Below are 23,945 nucleotides of genomic sequence, written 5' to 3' on the forward strand. Positions count from 1 at the left end.
TTCACCATAGGACATACTTTGTGTGTTCAGCAGCAGGTGTATCATGCCTAAATAATTCTTCCACATTGAACAGGCATTTTCCAGCCAGATCTATCACGGATATTCAGCAGCAGCATGTTCTACTAGAAATGGCTGAGGAATCTGGTAGTACAGCACATGTATTCCAGTTGAATGTAACAGTAATACTTAACACTGTCACAGCAATTTCACATTTTAAAATGCTATGCAAATACTAACTTACCTACACATGAATAAAACAAGAGAATGTTATTCTCCATTTTACCTGATTTGCCCAAGGCCACACACAGTCAGTGCACAAACATGAAGAAAATGCAGTTCTTTATTCTCTGTCCCAGACTCAATCCTCCAGCTGTAAAGTCTCCTCACTACATATCTATAAAAATTCAAGATTGCAGCAGGTGCATTCTGCCTGGACATAACCTAGAATACTCATTGAAAGGCAGGCATTTTAATAAGCCTTATACATACTTCTTGCAGTTTTCAAGTGTTGGTTTTTAATTTCTTGCCCCTAACAAGCAGGAATAAATGACTTGCATTATAAAGAAAAGGTTTTACAACGACTGTGAACTGCATCAATACAATACTTGAATGATACTCTTCCCCAAGGCTCTTACATTCATCTTCTGTAATGTGCCATGTCAAAAGATTACTATCACACTCCTCCAGCACCACAAATTACTAGTAAATTTTTGCATGACTGTTCATTTTAATATTAACACTAGCTAGCTTTTTGCATATTTAAAAGCTTAGCTGTCAATTTCCTAAAATAGTTGCTATTTTCTCGCTCCATTCCAAATGTCCCCTTCTATTCGTTTAATATGCTTGCTGTTACTAAATCAGTAACTGTCAAGTTGCAATATATATTTTGGTTTTCATCTTACCATTTAAGGACACAAAGCCCAATTATCAACGACACTATGGCCACCTTACTTAGGCCTAAAAACTAATACAAATCAGAGAGATTCCAGTGGAGAAAAATTAAAAAATTGAAAATCAGGACCAATACAAAGACAGTCAAGCAACTAGGTTTGTTGAGTCTGGAAAAGGAGTAGTGTGACAGACACAGTGACAGTACCTTGCTAACATTTAAAGTTGATTGCATCAGTCATCGGTATTGGACAAAAATAATAATTGGCATCATTTTCTGTAAGACTGAGGTTAGATGTCAGGGAAATCTTTCTTACTACATACAAGCAGCAAAGCACTGGTCCAGGCTTCTATGGAGCCTGTGAAATCTTCTTCATTGTAAGCTCTAAAAATACAGTAGACAAACCTTTGTCAAAGACCATCTAGATATAATTACCTACTCCACTGAAGGGACTAAATGGCATCAAAGTCTCTTCTGTCCTTATATTTCTAGGATTCTAAGTGCCATTTCATCCATTTAAAGGCCTTTTTACTAAGTGGACTTCATATCAATGAAAATAAAGCCCTTAATTTCTTCACGTAAGAGCCAGATGGTGCTGACATGCTAGTAACCAGAGTAGGGACCCATGGCCCCTGGAGAGCATGTACTCTGGTGGCTGGTTCATGCTAAAAAGCCTGTGCTATGCTAAATGACAGCGTCTTCACTGTTATTGCTACCAATGCTAGTTAAATTAAGCTCTCCTGTGTATGACAGCATATACCACAGAACTTCATTCTGCAGGATAGGCATATCAATGTTTTTTAGGAACCAATTGTCGTAAATCCAAGAACTGCCTGTAGCTGAAATGCTGCTTTTCATGACCAAATCGGAGCAGATAAGGCAGAGGCTGAGTAAAGTATACTTTGAAAAAAATAATTGTACAGGGTTTATTTATTAATTTAAATGTGCAGAGGGACCTATAGGCCCCAATTCAGCAAGGTATTAACCAGTCCATTATGTGACTACTCTTTGACTTCAGTGGAATGCCATGTGACGAGTTCATTTCTTTGGCCACCTTTACTGCATCCTAGAGATAAAACTGATGCGGTTCTGGAAGCATCATATGATAAAGGAGTTAATTTCTAGGATTTAAGCCCTCTTATCATATCCTTAAGGTGTTAGCTGAACACAAAATAAGAGTCTCAAGATCCTATCAAGGCTTTTATCCACTATGCTTTACTATTATTTGTTTAAGCACTCGTGGATCTTCTTTTAAGAGCAGTTTGTTTTCCTCATTGTCACCCTCCATTCCCGATTCATGTCTCCACTTATATGGCCACTTAAAGCAAGGCACATGTGTGAGGCAGATGTATTGACTACTTGGAGGCAGACACTGCATGGGCTTGCCAGCAGAAGGCAATCTGTAATGATGGCTGGCACCATCATACCTGGAAAACAGAGCAAGCTCTTCCTCTCTGGCTATAAACAAACATTTAAACAAGTGATATGTGAATAGTTTAAAGTCCATAGATCTGCTCTTTTGCTCAGGCCTTCTAAACTGATTAAATGTGGGTTTTCTAGCTTACTGGCAAAGCTACAGGTAGAATGTTTGGTATTACTGAGATCAAGTGTCCACACTTAAACCTTATAATACCCCCAGAGCCCGTGGTACTAGATACCAAATAAATAAATGCCTGTCATACTGATTAACAATAAATGACAGCTGTACTTGTAACCAATACATTGTTTCTAGTTTTAATCTCTGAGGAAAAAGAATCTTTTTCTTTAATAAAATATACTTTTGGGGCTTCACCTGTGAGTTGAGACAATCCACAGAAACAAGGCAATGAAGTCTGAGGTGATATTGCACGGTCCCTGCTTCTATATGTACAATAAAAATGTTCATAAACTAAATATAAAGCAATGAGAGATATGGGCCTAAGATGAAGGCCTGACTTAAAATATTCTATGCTATACAATGCTGAACAGAAGGTTCCTTGTACTAAGGTCCTATAGCTTATCATTAGAGGGCCAGATTTTCCTCTTGGATCTATCCACAGTGCTCATGCTTAAATTAATCAGTGCCCACATAACTATCCAAGGGGAGAACTAGAATTTTAATTGGACGAAAGGAGGAAAAAAAGGTTAACAACTCTTTCATTTGAAATATCTTTATGATATTAGAAAGTTTTAAGCTTGAAGGAAATGGTTTGAATTGAATCTCAGTGACTCATGAACATTTTGTCTAGTAAACCAAGGATTCATATGCACTGCCTGTATTCACACTACAACCTGAGCCAGTTTGGTGCAACTTGCAAAACATACATGAGAAATGTCTCTTAAGTATGAAAAATCCATGGTCCTTTTTGCAAATGTGTGCACTGCATGTGACAAGATGATATTGGTTGAACTACAAATACTTTGGAGTTACTGTTCAGTTTGGTTTAAGATCCAAAAGTCTAAGACATGAGATAATTAATGCATATAAAAAGCTGCAGCTCCTCTACACAATCAACTAATTCTATCACAAAAGACAGCAGCACCTGACTGGACTACGCTAGGTGAAATTAAACCCAAGCAAGGCTAATAGTATGCTAGTGAGAAGAGAAAATACTCTTAAGAATTTGTTGCAACCCTTCCTCTTCCCCACTCATCCTTTGACCCTGTCAAAGACATGTGCTCCCACATTTGTCAAAGCCATGTAATTCTCTAGGTGTTTTTAATCCCAGGAGTGACTCTCAGGAAGTCACAATAGTAAAAGACATTTTCACAGTAAACTGCATAGTTGATCTTTCCCCACTTCTCAGAAACCAACTCCAGAACTCCATGCATTTGTTGTCAACTCCAGACCAGGTAACTAAAGCTTACAACATCTTGGTTGAAGGATGCATTAATGAAGAGCCTCTGGCTTGTACAGAATGTAGCAGCCCCCATCTCCAGTGTGATGGGTCACCATAGGCCCATTATTCCTGGATTTTTATGCCTCCTAATACTTATCTTGAGCTTCAAAATAACATTTCAGGAGCCAGCTATACCAAGACTAGATATCCACTCTTGACATGCTGGGATACCTGTGTTCCATCCGGACAATGCAGGTGAAATAAAGCATGGGAGAGAGCAAGAGAGAGAGAGAGAGAGAGAGTCTGTGCTGCCAAGCAGATGCATTCTTGAACAGGGATCAGGAGACATGAGGTTTCTTTTTGGCTGTTACTGGTCTGCTGAGCAAATCATTGAACTTTTTTGTATTTAATCTCCCAGTCTATAAAAACGGAGCAATGCTCTTTGCTTCTTCTGTAAAGCATTTTGAAATGTACTGATGAAGAATGCTACATAAAAGCCAGACGGTGTTATTTTTAAAAATGTTCTTTTTCCTTTGACTAACAAATCAGCAAGGAATCTGATAACAGCAGACTTTTTGTGCAAAAAAACAAAACACCAAAATGCAGGAGAGAGAGAGAGAGAGAAATTTTTCTAGTCTCTGTCAGTTCAACTATTCTTGAAACCAAACCTTGCAAACTGTAAAAGACTCTTAACACTAAGCACAAATTCTAGATTTTAGTGAGAATACTCACACCCTTATGGACCTTAGCCCCCAGCTGTAACAGCAGAGCACAAAAATATCTGGACAGAAGCATGTCCTTTTATTACTATTTCCTATGGATTCAATCCAATAGATAATATTGATTGCCTTCTGGTCCATTTAAGGTCATAGGATCCCAACTATGTGACAGGTTTCCATGTCTATGAGAAGCCCAAAAAAAGAAAAGAAATTGCAGATCTTGACACAAGACCAGAGAAATACAAATATACAGTCAGATACGTAAAAAGGTCTGAGGAGTTCTGCTGAAGAACAGGAATTGTGGCAACTTACATCAGCTGAGGACCGAGCCATTAATATTCTTCGCACAGGAGACTGTCGGTGGTCAAAAAATGTCTATTTTCCATAAAAATGTTCATAAAAAATTAAATCAAGAGGTTTTTTTTTTCAAATAAAAGGTTCTAAAATTAAACAGGTTGCATTATAGTTCAGTTAAGGTCATTTTTGAAGACTCGGGTGAAGTTTTACATGCTATTGTCATTAAGGGAATGTATGTACTGCATAAAACCGAGGCATAAAATATGTCTAAGACTGTGTATCCTAGTACTAGCTTCTCATTTCCTCAAAGGCATCTAGAACAATCAGCAGACATTCACAGCATTACTAACCATGGCAAGTGTTTCATAGTGGGAGAAAGATAGACCCAGTAGGTAAAATGACATTGGGAAGAGAAAGTAAAATGACATTTTCAAATTCCTCATAACCTTACCACCCTCCATATTTTTCATAGTGTTGGCCTCCACCATGCTCAAAGTTTTCAGTCTAGCTACCAGACCTTTCTTTTCAGTAGTACAGTACTATAATCAGGTACAGTCAGGATAGCCATCCAATGGTACAGAGCAGTGTGCTCCATTTGGTACCCCATGCTCTCATCTTTTAGGCTACTCTGAAAAACTGAAGACATACATCTGTTAAGATGACCACCAGAGGGAACCTCTAGAAATTCATATAATACTATTGATAAAAAAATAAAGCAAATTAAACATTTTATGAGTAGACCATAGGTATTTCAAGAGCATATTCTTAACAGTACTTCACTATACATTATACTACATTTTTTTTAGAAGGAACCATACATTAGGTGTAATGGGAGGAAGTTTTCATAAGCAACCTCAACTGCTACCTGCACAAGGTATGAGCTTGAGTGCTGAGACTTGCACAAGCAGACAGGAGTTTTGTCTGCCAGTCAAACGGCTAAGGTTGTCCAGATATCAGGTCTCCATGGGCAAAACAGGGCAATTCCAAACCAGCACAAATAATTTTAGAGGCTAGATTAGAACAATTTTTTTTTAAATGAAGTGGGGGGAGGAGAGGAGGAGATTAATTGCAACTAGTTTCACTTAACAGAAACATGCTTCCTTGCAATATTTCAGCAATGCTGAGCATGCCATTCTGCACTACAAAACTTCCCCTTCGGGAACAATTCTACTACTTGGTCATCGAGCTGAGTCCTGCAAAGAACAAATCAGAAATTCTGTCTTGGCTCACAGTACTCCCACTATTGTCATCACTGAAAACATAACCAAGAAGAAAGGTGAAACAAATATACACATACTCAGAAAACACTCCTTTAGCCATTGATATTTCCATTCTTTAAACAATGTCAGTGCTCTGATCAGTACTTCCTACAACCTGAGACTGTCTTTGTAGTTGCAGAACTGGGAATTCACTCTGAGCTGATTGCCAATCAATTCCAGCTAGACTAGATGCCATAATCACCTAACATAGCTAAGGCCAGACTCACCTGGGACTCAAAAAAGCATATCTGGTGTCTCAAAACTGCTCTTCTCATCTCCTCTGCCCCCAAACTGGTCTTCCCCTCTCCAGTGCCAAAATTTATGTTGACAGATTAGTAATCATACTTTATGGATGTCAGGATTACTCAACTTGCCCATAGCCAAACCTGACAAAGAACATGATACTCAAAAGGTGGAGTTGTACCCTTGCACAACGGCGATATCAGAGCATTCAATATAGTGCTGCAGAGAGAAAGCTGTTGGGGCCTGCTGGAAAGTGCCTTGCAGGAATAATCCACATCAAAGGTATAGAAGATACATTGAAGAGTTATGAACAGCAAACATTTGCTCCTGAGATTTCAATATCCAGCACATCCATTTCATTCTTACCCAACTAACTGTGAAAATGATCTATTTTACCTTTTTAAAAAGTGTCTTTTCCATTTTAAAACAATATCTCTGCAAGAGAATGAACAATAAATTGGGGGGAAAAAAGAAAAAGATTTGTTTTGGGCTGTGATCCTTTTCTCGTTTAGCTAAGTAGCAACGAATATAAAGAATAACAAGAATTTAATCCCTGCTAATTGGTTGCTCTAACCTGCCCCCTAAAGCATTTTTTAATCTCAATTTAAACCTCCTTTTTCTCATTAGCTTATGTTGGACTCACTCTACAAAACTCTGAAAAACTGTCTAGGAAATGCACTTTATAAAAAATAAAGTCCACTGGATTATTTGATTCGTGTATATCCCACCAGGCATAAAGCCAGCACTGATTCTGGCCTCTACAAAACCAGTTTCACAAGTTAATTGTTCTTTTTATTACTGTTAGAATCATTTGTAATGGAAAATACAAATAAGTCACAGTAATGTGTACTGTAATTACAAGCGCTGCATGTGTGTGCACTTATACTGGTGATCTACAGAACCTTGCCTTAGCTATTAGAAGACATGGCTCCAGTTTTTCCACACATGGGTATACTTCTGCAGATAATGGGTGCTGTGAAGCTGACTTTCCATTCACATTTAGGACATGTCATAAACTATTGATGAGCCCTTTTCCCCCTAATTCATTTAGGAATAATCCTTAAAAGACAAGGAATCAGGGAAGGGTGGCTGATGAGTTAATACACTATAACCTCATAAATCTGCATATCCAAACTCTGGAATTCTCAAAAATCCAGCACTTTTTAAGCTTCCCCCTCCGCTCCCCCAGACACAGAGGGAAAAGCTTGCACGTGGCAGCTGCTCCCGCCATCCACGACACTGCACTGTCGGTTTAAAAAAACAGAATTTTCAAATTTCTGGCAGGTGCTCGGTCCCAAGCATGCTAGATTTATGAGATTATACTGCATAATGCTCCTGATTGTCCTGTAGAAAGAAGGCCTCTATGATAGGAGAGGTCAACATGGGAAGCAACCAAACCACTTGGTCGCAAACTCAACCCCTTCCTTTTTTGTGTCCTTGTGACAAGATATTTATCAGAATTCACAGATTTGTTGGAATATGACAGGCCTGCTGTGGCCTTGAAATTGCAGCTTCTGGGCTAGCAACCATGTGCCTTATTGCCTGCACCATCCCAGCCCCATCCAACTTTCAACATGCAGGGACCACGTCTAGAATGAGAAGAGACTAAGAGGGGGTAAGTAATAACGCCCCAATCCTTTCTTTGCTCCCATTCATATTTTGTTTTATTCAGAATGCAAACTATTCAGAGATTGTATCGGAATTATGGCATAACGTGATAATACTACCTGAATTCAAGTGGAGGAGGGAGGAAACAGTCTCCTTGTATGTATCCACTTCCTGGTAAGTTTATTTAAAATCTAAAATTGCTATTAAAATGGCCTCTTCTAGAAAGTTTGACCTACCCAACTTGGCAGTTTCTTTTTTTATCTTTTATCCTTCTACCATATTCTGTTTCTTCAATTTTAAAATGTGTGCCTATCACTTGCTTACAGAGAGACCCATTTAAAAATGAACGCAATTTTCAATTTTAAACTTGCTAGGTTTGCGTCTCCTGAATGAAGAGGTCACTTTACTCGAGCCAAGCTGCACAAAATCAGAATGTGGATTTTGCACATATATATGGCAAATTCCCATTTCACTTTGTCCATCTAGTTTACATTTGCAGAGCCAGTGTATGTCCCCAAGTGACAAAATTGTAGCTGGGGTGGTGGAGCACTTACCTTACTCAAAAGAGGCTTGAACCCTCTTCGACTTCCTAAGAGAGTGCGCAAACAACCACACCACAGATATGGCATTATCCAGGCTCCTTTTCAGCACTCCTTTTGAAGCTGGCCTTGTGGGCAGCCAAGAGAAAGTCTATGTAGAATCTGATGGAAAAGAACAAGCTAGGGTCTATGTGACCCACTGAGATACGGCTGCTGCTCTGGAAAGCAACAAGCACTAGGTTCTAGTCTACACCTTTGTTCCCAATAGGGAAAAAATTCTTTCCTGCTCTCCATTCATTTTATCCAATGACTATTAAATGCAAAGTGCTGTGGCTTAGCCTCAAAAGGAATGCTGCAGAGTACACTATATAATGCTTAACGTGTAGTGTAGTAGTTCGAGCACTGTGCTGGTTAGTCAGAGAAATACAGGTGTGATTTTAAATCCCCTCTGGGTGAGAAAGGGACTAGAACCTGGGTCTCCTGCTTTCTGGGTGAATGCCCCAACACAAAAGTGTCAAACATAGTCCATATCCAAAGCCAAGTCATAGGGCCCATTGCCTTGATGGCAGAAGGGGAGAAACCTTCCTGTGGCTGTAGGGGTGGTGACCCAATCCATTCATCCAGCACATGGATTGATCCTGCCCATGGGGCCAGATGAGTTATTGTGCTATTGGCACAAGTAACACCAGCACAAGGTATGCCACCGCTTCTTGTCCTTGGGGAAACAAACTTCCACACTCATGTGGACATGGCTCATGAGATTTCTTTTGGTCCAATCTTCCAATTTGTCTAGGTCTCTCTGAATCCTAGCCCCACCTTCTAATGTATCTACTACTCCCCCCAGCTTGGCATCATCTACAAACCTGCTGAGGGTGCCCTCCATCCCAGGTCCCTGATGAAGATATTGAACAAAACCAGCCCCAGGACCAACCCCGAGACACTCTACTTGATACCAGTTGCCAGCTAGACATTGAACCATTTATTACTACCCTTTAGCCTGACAATCCCTCCCACCAGTTTTCTATCCAGTTTTTCAACCTAGCCAGGTTCCAGATGGGGAAACTGGAGATCCAAGTGATGTTTGTTTGCAACTCCGCCACTTATCTGGCAAATGGCCCTAGGCAACTTAATCCGCATAACAGAAATGCTGGAGTAAATAAGGCAAGGCCCTCTAGGGACTGGTTGTAAAGCTTGTTAATTAATGCACTTTTAAAATTGAGTCATAAGATGCTCAGAGCATATGAGAAGGGGACTGGTCCTATTAAGTCACTTACTGCAGTATATAGCACCATGTGCACGTGTACACAATTTTACACTGCAGCACCAGGCGCTTTTAAAAGCGCCTGGTGCTGCAGTGCATGCATTTGTATAAACAGCAAAATGCATGTCAGTCCTGAGAAAATGGCGGTAGCACGCTTTTGAACTAAAATACATTGAAGGAGTTTTAGTTCAAAAGCACACCGTCACCATTTTCTCAGAGCTGACATGCATTTCTCCATTTATACAAATGTATATGACGCAACACTGGGTGCCTCAGCTCACGTGCGGAGCAGACTCTATTAATGAAGTCTGCTCTGATGCACCAGATCTCCAGCACATCAGAGCAGACAGATGTACAGGCTTCCCTCAATTTATGCAGGTTCTTTATATGCGAATTCGCTCTTATGCAATGAGCATATTTAGACCCATAATTTGTTACATGTGAGGTAAATTTGCTCTTATGCGATGAACATAGATGCCCCCTGACCCCAGCAGGTAAGTCTGTGGGGGGAGGGGAAAGAGCTGTGGCCCCACTCACCCCAGCCCTGGCTGCAGCGGCCCTGGGAATGGCCAGCACCAGCTGCCTGCAGCCACTGAGCTGCACCATCCTCTGCCTATCCCCCTGCGCCTGGGCTCATCCTAGGTCCTGGGCTGCATCATGCTGTGGTGCAGGCAGCTGGTGTTGGCTGCTCCCAGGGCTGCTATAGCATGGGCTGGGGTGAGCGCGGACAAGCAGAGCCCCAGGCGGCGCGGGGCACAGCATTCACGCCAGCCCCAACTGCAGCAGCCCCAGAAGCAGCTGACACCAGCTGCCTGCACCCGGGCCTGGTGCAGCCCAGGAGCAGAGGTGAGTGGGGACAGCGGAGCATGATGCAGCCCAATGGCTGCAGGCCACTGGTATTGGCCACTCCCAGGGCTGGGGGGTGTGCTGCTCTGTTCCCTCTGCTTTGCTGCCTTGTGCAGTCTCAGGAGCAGCACCCCTCCCCCCGATCCTTCCCTAGTCCCAGCCTCACTCCCTCCCTCACCGCCATAGGAACCTATCCCTATTTGTTACACTGGAAAGTGGGTTTGTTTTATGCGAACTTGATTTATGCACCATTCTCTGGGAACGTATGTACTGTGTAAAGCGAGGGAAACCTGTATGTGTATAAAAGCCCCATGATTCCAAATGCTACAATTTCACTACTGTAAACAGCAGTATACTAAAATGCACAAAATGCACAGTATAACAGCACAAAATACAGAGCATTGGAGATTGAGGCCCACATGCTTTTCTAATCTTTAGATTAGAACATTTAAAACATTTCAAAATTAAAAAAAAAAAAGAATTTTGATCAAGTCCTTCAAGACATGTCAGACAGAGGGAGAAGAAGACCCAGACTAGAGCAGAGGATTGGAACGGAAGAGTTTGCCAGGCACTGAGGGGGGGTCTGTTACAGAGATGTGGGGTGGAAAATTTTGCAGTGCTTTATTTTTCCATGGGAAATTTTCCATTTCTAAAAATTCACTGTTTCATAAAATTCATTATAGTAATGATGAATGGATGCCAATACAATATTAAACAAGCTTGACAGTTTTGAGGTTGTAATTAATGCTTTTCAGGTGATTATCCTTAGGAAGTGTGTGAGAGAGTACATACATGTTTTATTGACTTGTAAACAGGAGGGTAAATACACTCACATAAGAATCCAAACCAAAAATCAAGTTATGAATTCACCTAATTGGCTGTGTGGGTCAAATCAAAACCAAAGCATGGCATATAATGCACAGTTCTTTGGGTATGCTAAAATTAGTGTGTCAACAGTTTTCAGTGCCTTCATTTTTTTTCTTAAATGTAAACAAACAATATAAAGGAAGTACATGCTATTGTGTATTGTCTTTACATTTTAATAAGTATTCCAATAAAAATAGTTGCTTTCCACATAAAGCTTTGAATTTGTTTGAATATAACTTTTAAACCACATTAAATGTACTGTATTTAATTTTTTTCCTAATCAAATATGTCAGTTCAAATACTTGTGGCTATTGGGACATAAAATATACATGGGGGCACTTTTTTAGTTTTGTTTACTAAATATAAGTCAGATAAAAATACTAAATCAGATCACACTCTATTTAAGACATTGGAAAATTTTCCACAAAACACACATCTCTGGTCTGTTATCCCCATCCTCAGGTTTGCAGGGAGCTGGGAGTTTGGGGCCCCCCAAGAATTCCCTGGCTCTTCAGCCCCGGTGTGTGTGGGGTGGGACCTTCAGGACAGGGCTGGCTGCAGGGGTGCAGTACAAAGAAAGAGACTGGCTTTCTTGCATACATACTGGCCTCTGGCTGCTTTACCACTCCATCTAGGAAGAGCACAGACCATCTGCAGACGGCTCCTCAGCCTGGCACAGGGTGTTTGTGCCCAAAAGCTTGCTAAGAATAATTTTTCCAACTATTTGTGTCAGTCTAATAAAAGAAATCAGATTTACCCAAAGAATCTTGTCTGCACAGAGAGAGAGGAACAATGAACAGTTAATGAGCTAAATCATATTGAGAATAGAACAGAATGGCTGTCAACTAATGAAGCTGCAGTGTAAAGATTAGCTTTGAAAAAGTTCCTTATTCTCTGCCTGGTTCCTAAAAGAAGGAACCAACTTTAGCCTCAATGGGTTCATTAATGCACTGTAATTACAGTATATTAAAGTTTAGTACCTATAAGGACAGGTACTAACTTAATGTGCCATGATTGGTGCTATTGCGCATTACTGCAGATGAACTTTTTTTGGTGATATTAATGCACATTAGACTAAATCTACTGTGCATTAGCACCGTTTTTGCCAGTGACACTAATGAACAGTAGAATTAGTCTTCTGTGCATTAAGTGTCTTGTGTAGACATGCTCACTGTCACCTATGAACTACCCATTAATGGCTCTGTTTCCTTCTCCCCCCACCACAAAGGCCACCCTTAATCTGGCCACCCTTCCCTGCAAATAAGCCTGGGGTCCCCACCCAGGGTCCCTAGCTGGGAAGTAAAATTGATATAAAGGCCTTCTGCTCCCCTACTGCTGCACAGTGCTCTCAGTAGGCAACAGATCTTTGGGCACTATAGCCCTGGCTGCATCCCAGAGCAGCCCCATTGCCCTACATGGGTTGGGATACACAGAGTACTGAGCTGACACTAGGCATGTAATGTTCCGTGTCCACACACAACACTGAACCAGGTCAAGGAAGACTGGCTCAAAGTCGTACCCAATATTCCTAGTGAGCTTTTGAGAAGGTTTACACTGGTCTGAAGTGGCCTGTACATACAGTCCCCACATGCAGGGGTGTGTGCTTGTAGAGGCACAAATAGCAGCGACACAAATTTGTGCCACTGCTTTGTGTCCCATCACACCCCCCTGCATGTGTGCTTCGGTGTGCAGCAAACTATCCCAGTTAGGGGTAGAGGAGGCTGGGGCCAGCACCTGTGCTAGTCCCAGTAGTTTTACCTGTTTTACCTGGTGGAGTGCTGGAGCAGCAGGGGCAGCACAGAGGCCTGGCCAGCAGCCAGACCATTGCTCTGGATAGCCCAGCCTGTGTTTGTGCTGGTGCACGCTTGTTTTGCATGTGATGTGCCACTTTTTGTTCTGATGCTTTTTTTTTTTGTGCTACCCATATTTTCTGGAACTAAATTTGCAGCATGGCACACATTTTCACATTCCCCACATGCGATTTGTGATGCTGCAAACCACACACCCCTGCAAGTGGGGACCCATCCTTGGGGTTAAAGCGTATTTAGAATGTCCTAAGTGTTATGTCTGTCTACCCCACTAAAGATAAACCAGTTAAAAGTAGAAGACAATATACTGTATACATATTTTGTAAACCACATGCTGATCATCTGATTTTTAAAAAATTACATCTTTGGTGACAGAGGCTATCTGAGAGCTAAATGAAAGAGGCTAAGCCAGGGGTAGGCAACCCCCAGCAGAGGTACCAGAGTGTAGCATATAAAAGTATTTTGCTTGGCACTCATGCTTTGGGGAAAGGACCAGGGGTGTGCTGCCACAACAAAGATTGGGCCCTTTGCAGCCCCCCCTGCTGCCCGCCCCTGGCATACCAATGTCTTACAAGTCGAGGTCGCTGGTGTTTTAGGCACTGCTCAAAAATGTTGCTGACACTGGGCTAAGCAATTTTGCAGCCTGGTTTATTTGTGGTTCCAGGGCTGTGCAAAAGCAATTTAGGGCCCATTCCTGCAAGCTGGTAAGTGGTCCCTCAGACTTGCCTGGGACTTGAAGTGACCCCACAGCTCTCAGGAGGTGATCACTCGCAAGACCACACCTTTCATGCTTTAAAAATGTAACATTCTGTTTTTGACATTAAGCATCATGGGTCAAATTAGGCCTGTAACACACAGAGCTATGCTCAAGGCAGCATTAAGGCACTCTGTCTCATAGCAGGTTTGACAGGTGCCGTTCCAGCAGGTGTGCTCCAGATTGCAAAGGTAAAGGCAGTTGCTGTGCTTGCTTGCCCGACACAAGGCCATATCATCTCTCCAGCACAGAACAGTTACAAGCATATCCCAACTCCACAACAACAGACCACCCCCGGGGTCATAGACAGTCTGCTCAAATGAGTGTTCACATGAGTGTTATTTGCATGTCAGGTTAGAAATGAGACCGCACACAATAAAATTATTGTCACATCAAGGCATGGTGTACAAAACAATCATATATACTAAAACACAACATACATTTTCCAGACTAAGTAGTCCCAAACCTTGATTCCCTGGGGCCCCCAGAATAGAACTGAAGACTCCTGGCTTCCATTCTACTCCTAGACTGTATTTGGTCTATATATCACCCCTCTACACAGGTTATGATTCCACTGTGGCAGGGACTGCCTTAATGCTAAGCTGCAAGTGTCTCCCAGGCCTTTGGCAATGTCAAAGTAATTAATTTCTGTTTTACAAGGGGGCAGAGTAAATGAGCTAATTATAATGAGCCTTTTCCATCTCTAATTTCTGTGAACTCCTGATTTCAGTCATATGAAATTTCCAGTCTGCAACATATTTACATTTGCCTGTAAGAGGCAGGGCACAGAAGTAAATTCTGCTGTTATACAAAGACAAACTGTTCACACCTTTAATTAAGCAAATGCTCCCGAGAAAAATTAACAAATTACCTTGAAGAAAAGCACAAGAAGGCTGTTCTAGTCACTACATTCACCAGAAATGCCAAAATAAGAGCCTTGTCCCGGCATGCTACTTAGCAGTGAAACCAGCACAAAATTACATAAATACCAGAATAACAACCATCTTCAGGCCTCAGTTGCATAAAACAAGCCATTGCCACCACTACCAAAGCAGGGGTAGGTAACCGCTGGCACGGGTTCCAGAGTGTGGCACACAACATTGAAGGCATTTTGCTTGGCATGAGTGCCTCACGGTAGATGTGGGGAAGGAGAAGGGGCTGGGGCTGAGCTGCCATAACAAGGATCTGTCCCTGGCAACTCCCCTGGCATCTGCAACAACCTTACAAGTTAAAGTTGCAGGAGTTTTTGGTACTCTGCCGACAAATGTTGCCAACCCCTGCCCTAAAGAGAATCCTATTGTTTTCAGTGTGTGCCAGGAGTCTAGAACAATGGTTTTCAATCTTTTTTCATTTGCAGCCCCCTAAAAATTTTGACCAGAGGTGTGAACCCCTTTGAATGGTAAGTGTGGGTGTTCACATACTTTTGACTTATCATAGTCATCTTTTGCGGACCCCTCAGACATAGTCTGTGGACCCCTTAGGGGTCCACTGACCATAGATTGAAAACCACTGGTCTAGAGCAATGTATTAGGCTGCAGGATCAAGCAGGCTGATTTTATCCAGAGAACTTTAGACCCTGCCCTGTTTTCTACTCAACTGCTGCTGCTGCCATTTCCTTCTTTAATGACCCCATATTTTCCCTGAGCCTTTCCCCCCTGCCTTTCATCCACATGAAGAGAAAAAAGCAGAGCCCAGAAGAAGAAAACATAGCAGTGTTTCAGTGGGAAAAAAAGAATACCATTTACCAAGCCAAAATGTGAGAGGAAACAGGGTTTTTCACGAACAAATATACTGCAGTCCTTAATTTGGCATTTAGTGTCTAGCTTCAATAGTAATGAGCACATTAGAAATGCCTAAAGGCAGCTGCAATATTAAAAAAATGTCCTCCGTATTCTTACAGCTAAATAAGTTGTAAACACCTATTTCTATGTATTATGCTTAATCTTCTTGCACAGCACTTCATTATCTAAGGGTTCCCAATGCCTCACTACCCTGTGCACCACATGAAAACTTAGACCAAAGGTGTCTGGTGTCTTGAAAACTGGAGTTGAAAGGGCATCTATCTCTTGCCAAATGTGGTTTTACAAGGGGACAGAGTCAAGAAGCTAAGTAATTATAAGGGTACTGTGCCAATCAGCTGTCAAGGACAGTCACCTTCCTGCTATAAACAGTGTTTGCTGAAGACAACTAAGCCCCTTTTCAGTGACATTTTGGTTCTTTTCTTCATTTCATCCACAAGTTATCTGAGCTCCCACTATCACCACAGTCTACATCCAGGAGGCAAACACAGATAGCCCTTGAACAGACCACACCCCTGGCAGGGCAGTTACTTACAAGATAAACGGGCTCCCATCAACTGCCACAAAAAATAATGGAATATCATAAAAAGGTCCACTTTTACACCTCTCACTTATGTTCTTAAAAGGTCAAGATGAAAAACGCATATAAAACAAAGAAATCCAAATAGAAACCAATCTAACAGGTTCACACCAGGGTGCATGTCGTCTACACCTCTTTACATTCTCTTCCTCTTTGTATCTTGTCTACACTCTGCTGCTCAAGATCAAAAGATGAGATATTTCGGTTTTATTTGAAAGCTCAGTTTGTTTTCCCATTTTATTCATAAATATTTCAACATAGATGACTCATTTGCCATTGGGAAAAGTAAGCATTATAAAGGGTGACCTGATTAAGGTCTGATCCTAACCTATTAGAGAACATTTGATGTAACCGGCATGAATTTCAGAATTGCATGTTGATCTTAACAGATGCTGCAGCTGCTCTGCATCTTTTGAAAGTCAAGCCTATTGGTATTTACAAACAAGGGTCCATTCTTCTGTGGTCATTGGGATATAAGCTTGTCCAGTTATTAATGCTTTTAAAAAATCACTGTACCACAAGTAAGAAAACAGAAAGGTTAGAAGAGAGCGATTCCCCTCTCCGATTCTATGTCACATACCCTGTCCTAGTAAGAGCAAGCATCAAGAACAACTGAAACCTCTCATGATCCCAAACTGTTTCTGAATTAATCTCCTAAAAAAGTGACTAGGACCAGTCTTTGGGAGAGGGGGGAAAACGGGATAGGAGGGAGAGATTTATTTGATTTAAAAGACAATTGTATATGGCAGTGAACAGCGCAAATTCACAAACAGATTTGCTCTCAAATGGAAAAGAAGTTGACCTATCCAGAAGTAAGAGCAATTGCAAGGGTTAAATAAACAAAAATAGTTAAGCTTGTTAGACATTCCCTAGTATAACAATCTTGTTCTTAGTTACTTATAAAACTTTGTCAGATTTTAACTATCAAGGCTGAAATGTCCATGCAGCATGTCTGTCTTAGACTAAGTGTTTATCTGAGAGGAAGATTCTTGCTTAAAATAATTGGATCATTTCCCAAGAACAAGACTGGGAGAAAAACTACTTGGAGGGGTTGTTTTTTTTTTTGATCAGATCAAAAAAAGTTCTTACAGCTGTTGCTAAAGCTTTTCAATGTATGTTCTGAAACTGATGTCACAGTAACCAACCCTCGTATTTTATAACAATCTTGAAACCTCTGATTTGTTTGGTGTTATATATCTGGCTACAATTGTATTGCAGAAAAGTACAATATTATGTGCTGTACATCAAGCACATTACTGGCTATCACCCACATAAAGAGAGCTGGCTGAGATGACCTGCCAGAAGCAACTGAACTCCCCCCCCATCTTACATACTTGCAAAGACTTACTAATGCTATTGAATAGTCCCCACCTCAGCAATTGGACACCAAATGTTAAACCAGTGTCTAGGAATATCTTACAACCTTGCACCACTGTACCAATGCAATTACCATGTGCAGGGTCCTGTCATTTTAACATTTCCTTAATGAAGCTTTTTCCATCTATTGCTCTTCACTTTGTAAGTGTTACAATTTAAAGTGGGCTTCACAATGAAACAAATTGGTTTTCTTCTTCCAAAATATTCAAGCAAGTCACAGAGAGGTGCCTACATTCTACACAAATGGCTTTGGACATTGTACTTGGCTGTCCTGTGCCAGCTTCTGTTGAACAGCACACTTCTGTCTCCCCTTAACTTTCTGGGATCAAGATATTAACCTGGTATGAAAGGAGGTAAATCGATGATTTTAAGAGATGCTGGAAATGTATCTGATAGCTGACTTCCACTTTTTCACCGCTGTTGTGTAACGAAAAGAGCTGCTCTTTGTGACAAGCTGACCAACAAATGGCCATCCTTAGTTGATGCAAACCAGATATGTATAGGTTTAACCCACAGGTTAAACAATGAGAAACAAAACACAGAGCCCATCAGCAGAGCTCAAACAAGAAGGGTTCCATTCATGGGCAAATGGTGAGCCTTGCTTTACAGCTCAGCAAAGCCCTACCACGCGGGCAAAGCAGTGAAATCAAGACACCCTGTCGAAGAGGACTGCTTAGGCATGAAATCCAAAGATCATACTGCACACTGCTAGAAAAAGACACTTTGCTCCAGCCCCTTGCTGAGAGGAAGTGACATTTGCAAGACTCCTCAGGAGCATGGACATAGCCTCATTTTCCTCAGGGGGTAAACTGAGGCCTGGTGGTGGGGGGTTCACTGTTAATCCTCTGCCACTGCCCTGGCTACCTTTGGGTGCTGGGGATGTGAGGGGGGAAGGTAAATGGACTCCCCCAAGCTTTAGCTTACTGCAGCATCCTCCATCACCCTTGTCATAAAATCATAGAAAATTTGGGTTGGAAGTTACCTCAAAATGCCATTTTGCCCAACCTCCTGCTCAAAGCAGGACCATCCCCAACTAGATCATCCCAGACAAGATTCTGTCTCCTCAGCTCATGAAAACCTCCAAGGATGGAGCTTGCACCACCTCTCTGGGTAACATAGGTGACGCATAGGGGGGCATGTGCCCCCTCCGCCTGAGACTGCCTGCCACAGAAGCTGCTGCCAGCTTCTGTGTGTGGTCGCCCCTCGCTCCCCACCCCCTCGGTCGATGCCGCCACTGGCATCTGCAGGCAGCTCCTGCTTGTCATCCCCACTGCTGCTGGTGTCTGCGGGTGGTTCCTGCTTGCTGTCAGTGCTGTCACCTACAAATGGTGTCCCTCCCCCCCCCAGTCTTGGGAGGCATCAGTCGTTGATGCCACATAACCTGTTTCACTGCTTTACTACCCTGCTCCTGAGAGAGTTTTTTCCAAAATCCAACCTAAACTTTCCTTGCCGCAACTTGAGACAGTTGCTGCTTCTTCTGCCAACCTGCCAGCACCAAGAACAGTCCAGCTCTGTCCTCTTTGCAGCCACCTGCTATGAAATCCCCCCTCTGCCGCCTCCTCTCCAGACTAAATAAGCCCAGCTCCCCCAGCAGTCACATGCCTCGACCCTCAAACAAGGTTCTTTGGGTAAGCCCGATCCCTTGTATTAGACCCCACTCAAATTTGAGTGGGTCTAATAAAATGGTTTCTTTTATAGATACATAGATGCTAGGGTCGGAAGGGACCTCAGAGGATCATCGAATCTGACCCCCTGCCAGTGGCGGAGATACCCAAAGGTACTGAATTGACCATGGGTGACTGGTGCTTCCTGAGTCTGGGGGGGGGCACCAGATCGCTGACCAACAGCTGATCGCCAATGGGGTAGGGGGGTCCCCCAGCAGCTGATCACTGGCAGGGGGAGTCCCCCAGTGGTCGCTCACCAAGCCAGCGGCTGGTGCTTCCAGGGGGTGCACAGGCATGCACCCCCTATGCCTCGCCGCTGGGATTTACCCAAAGCACCTTGTCTGCCCGTGTCCTTAGACCACCCCAGCCCTGAGACCATGTGCGTTGCCAGCTGCCGGACTCGCTCCAACCCATCCACACCCCTTGTGTAGCTGGGGCGGGGGGGAGGGCAAAGCTGGGCGTAGATGTGGCCTGGCTGGGGCCAAACGGGGGAAGAATCGGCTCCCGGCTCTGCGGGCAGCTCCTTCCGCGCACCCGGCAGGCTGGCGTCCCGCCCGCTGGGAGTGAGCCCAGGTCCTTTCCTGCCCAGCGAAACCCAAGCCCCAGCCCCCGGGTCCCCAGCCGCGGGGACTCAACTCCGCCCGCCCGGCCCCGAGCAACCTTACCTCGGCCCGACTCCTCGCGGCCCGGCCTGGCCCCGCCCCCGCCGGCCTAGCCTCGCCTCGCCCCGCCCCCCGCCGGCCCCGCCCCGCTCCGCCCCGCCCGGCTCGGGGGGCCCAGCACCTGCCGCACTTGCGAGTCGCTGCCCAGCTCGGCTGTGGCTGAGGGAGCCGTGGCAGCTGCTTTGCAGGACCCGGACTTGCACCCACCCCGGGGTGTGGGAGGAGCCGCATTGGTAGAGGGGTGGGAGTCCCTTCAGGAAGAGGGCTGGTACCTGAAGTGTGTCCAGTCTTCCCTTTGACAGCCTTTTCTCCTAGGGCTGAAGAAGTGCACAAAAGCTTGCAATTCAACAATTTTCTTTTTTTTTGGGTGCAAAAATCTAGTTGGGCAAATAAAAGATATCACCCCCACCATGAGTCCTGTTTCCTTTGTGCCTCAGGACCCATACGGCTACAACCTGGATACCTTGCCATACATCCCAGGAGCGTAGGTTGTAGCTGTGTTGGTTTAAGGCCGGGGTTTTCAACCTTTTTTAATAAGTGTACCACCGGCAGCCTCCTTTTTAATAAGCGTACCCCAGGGACAGGGAGCAGGACAGGGGGGAGCTGCAGCAGCGCGGTGTCTGTGCGGCCATGCTCTCCAGCCCTGCTCCTGTGAGGTGGTGGCGCACCACCCCACCCCCACCTACCTGCTGGGACCTTTTAAAGTACCCCCAGGGGTATGCGTACCCCCAGTTGACAACCTTTGGTCTAAGGACATAACTGTTATGGTAAAGTATGAATTTTGGGGAGTACTGGGTGTGCAGCTGAATAAAGGCTTTTTCCTGTGTCTCAGCAAAAGTCGCTGGTCACAAGGCTGGATAATATATTAAAAGTAACCTCAGCAAAAGCTGCTAGTCACAAGGCTGGATGATATATTAAAAGCAACTAACTTTGCTAATGTTTAAGTAAGCAGATTCTTAACAAAAGGATAGGGTGCAAAGTGCATGATGTGTTATATAAAAATAGGATGCAGCCCACCAGCTATTGTCAGGAAATAAAGCAGAAGTAAGGCCTTGGAGATGGTGCTGAAGTCAGCAAGAAACTAAGAAAAGCCAGCAGAAACAACAATAGACCAGGAGGAGACTGAAGTCAAAGTCTTGAGCATGCACTTTCAGCAGAGAGGTATACCACGCTAAGGAAGCAAACTGTAAACAGAGATGGAGCTTGAGATGGGAGGAGAAATGGGTGGAATCGAAGGAGCAACATAGATGGGTTGAATGTTAATATGTATGGCAAGCAATGTGTGCGGGTGTTTGCTCCCTGCTTGCTCTGGCTAACAAGTAACAGGACCCATGGGTAATTAGATCATCATCTCCCAATTTGTGGGTGCCGCATGGAGTTGGGGTCTAACAATAATGATTTGAGTTGGTCTAGTAAAAGATACTGGATTTACCCAAAGAACTTTATCTGCCTATTTCCATGTCTCCATCATCTTAGAGCCCCTTCCCCCCAGGCAAAAATAAAAGTCAGCCTTGGGGACCATTGCAGTGCAATGTCATTTCCTTTTTGTCTCTTCCCTTTTGGCCTCTTCCTGCCATTTCATCTACCCTAGCGTGAGCTGTTCTTATCTCTCCTAAGCTTTAGGTTTACTCTCCTGGGGTCACCCTTCCAGGGACAGCTACTCAGTGCTAATTCAGGCAATAGACCCTTTGCCTAAAGATCACTTGTGTGGCACCCTGCACCACCCTTGGGAGGACCTTGGAGGTGTTCCAGGGGTCCACAGCCTCTTGGTGGAGACCCACGGGCTTATACATTTTATAGTACAAGGTGACACAGGATCTAAACCCACCTGAACAGTGGCTGCCAACACTTATCCATCCTGTTCTCATTTATACCAGTGCATCTGGAGTAAGTTCAAGGAACCCCCATCAGCATTATTTCCAGTTCAGAGCAGCAAGACTGAGGGCCTGGCTAAGCATGGGTTTGTGCTGATATAACTGTCAGGAGTGTTTCTGGCTTCCTCCCCAACTTCAAGTACAACTGTTATCATGGAGGCAGGCACAGATGCCTTGTATCTGTATAAATCTTATTTCCCTTCCTGTAAAGGGATAGGCTATGTTGTTATAAGGGGTGTAGGTTGTCGCCATGTTGATCTAAGAACATGGGATATAGTGGATTTACTCAAAGAACCTTGTCTGCCTGTGTCATTATAAGCACCTTTTCAGCTGGTGCCTAAACTAGATGGGAGGGCTGTATAGCTTTAACTATACCAGTATAGTTGCAAAGAAAAGTTACAGTGTTCTGCCTATGCTGGTATAATAGCATGGTTAAAGCAACAGAACTTGTGTGTGAAAAAAAGAGCTTTTCATAGTCTGCATCTGACCAGAAGAACAAATTGCCACACAATGGATTGCTTTTATGTCTTTCCAGCTTTCCAGTACTTCTCGTTCTCTTTCTTCCTCTTGCAATCTCATCTGCTTGTAATTTTTCTTGTTTTCTTTGCTTTGTTGCACTTTCTTTCTGCAAGTCCCTACAAGGCTTGGGCGTGTCAGATCAACTTTTTGCAACAGCCAACATTCTTTAATGCTTTTTGTCTGCTACAGCAGAGCAGCACTGAAAATCGTTGTGATCATCACTGTGGCAGTCATTAGGATTTGACTGACATTTGAAATTCTTGCAGGGACTCTAGTTTAGCTATCAGATAGTAGAGGCTTATTTAAAGGCTACTATATTTGGGAAAATTCAGCACACCATAATAAGCATAGATAGCAGATTAAATACCATACCAAGGTAAAAACAGAAGTTATAGTTGTAGAATAAAAATTTAAATAAAAATCTTAGAATGAATTGTACAGGAAAAGGAACTGGCTTTGCAAGAAATAAGGAACAGTCAAGTCGCTCCAACAGCTTGATGATATTTACAGTTATGTCAGAAATATAAACAAATGAATGATGCAATAAAAACAGGATAATGTTTGGCAATAGTTGGAGTAGTTACAGTCTAACGCCAGGGGAAAAAACCCATCTATTTTAACCTCAGCATCAAGATTAGCAATAGCCCTTTATCATTCCTTGAGCAATAGTCTAAATTTCTATTTAATTGATACTATTTAATTGTAAATCTAGTTAAACATGTTAAAAGTCACTCCATAATTATAGTACTAAGAATAAATTTGGTCTAAAATATGAATGAGCAAAGAGTAGAGATACATAGGGCTTGACCCTGCAAAGCTTCATATCTGTATGTTTTAGCTGCACTGCTGTAAGTTTTTTCACCCAGTGTATAATTAAAATGTAGGATGTATTGCCACAAGATGCTGTGGAAGCTGACTGTTTAACCAAATTCAAAAAGGGATTGGACAAATTTTTGGAGAAAAGATGCATCAACAGCTATTGATCACAGGAATTGGGGGTACAACCTGTGAATCAGAACTTCCTAGATTTTAAATGCTAGAGGCTGCAAGTAGGAGAGGAACAGAGGAAAAACCCCATGTCAGACCCCATTCACACTCCATTTCAGCATCTGCCCTGCCATTGTGTGACACAGGATACTGGGCAAGCTGGAGCTACGATGGCCTGCCCCAGTAAACAGCAGTTCTTACGCTCCTAAGAAGTTCCATGGGCCACTCACGGTTGAACGTTAGGAGTCTGTAGAAATGTTCACGTTGGACTCAAACCTTCACAAGAAACTCACAATTAAGGGAAGGAAACCGATCAAGTGAATAAGGGGAAGGCAGTACATGTGATATATTTTTTTGACTTTTGTAAGGCTTTTAACACAGATGCCCTTGATATTCTCATAAGCAAATGGTTAAGATGAAGCGACTGCCATGAGGAAGCAGAACTGCCTAACGGTCCTAAAAGAATAGAGAAGTGGGAGGACATCTACTCCAACCCACTAGGGCAGGATTGTTAGAAATGCACAGTAAATGGAGTATTGTTAGAATATGATTAGAAATGGAGTGTTGTTAGAAC

General features: G+C 43.1%; 1 protein-coding gene across 3 annotated transcripts in view; it reads right to left on the bottom strand.

Moving 5' to 3' along the window:
- BLVRA (biliverdin reductase A) overlaps positions 1-20,193 on the bottom strand; it is a 41,580-nt gene extending 21,387 nt beyond the window's left edge. Inside the window, exon 1 of one of the 3 annotated variants that reach the window (XM_090050032.1) lies at positions 20,113-20,193. The gene's annotated coding sequence lies outside the window, so the exon portion shown is untranslated. The other 2 variants (XM_090050034.1, XM_090050031.1) reach the window with 2 other exon arrangements.
- Positions 20,194-23,945: the final 3,752 nt, after the last annotated feature.

The sequence above is a fragment of the Crocodylus siamensis genome, chromosome 5 (genome assembly GCF_052110815.1).
Source record: "Crocodylus siamensis isolate JL-2025a chromosome 5, ASM5211081v1, whole genome shotgun sequence".
In the NCBI taxonomy this organism is placed as follows: domain Eukaryota; kingdom Metazoa; phylum Chordata; order Crocodylia; family Crocodylidae; genus Crocodylus; species Crocodylus siamensis.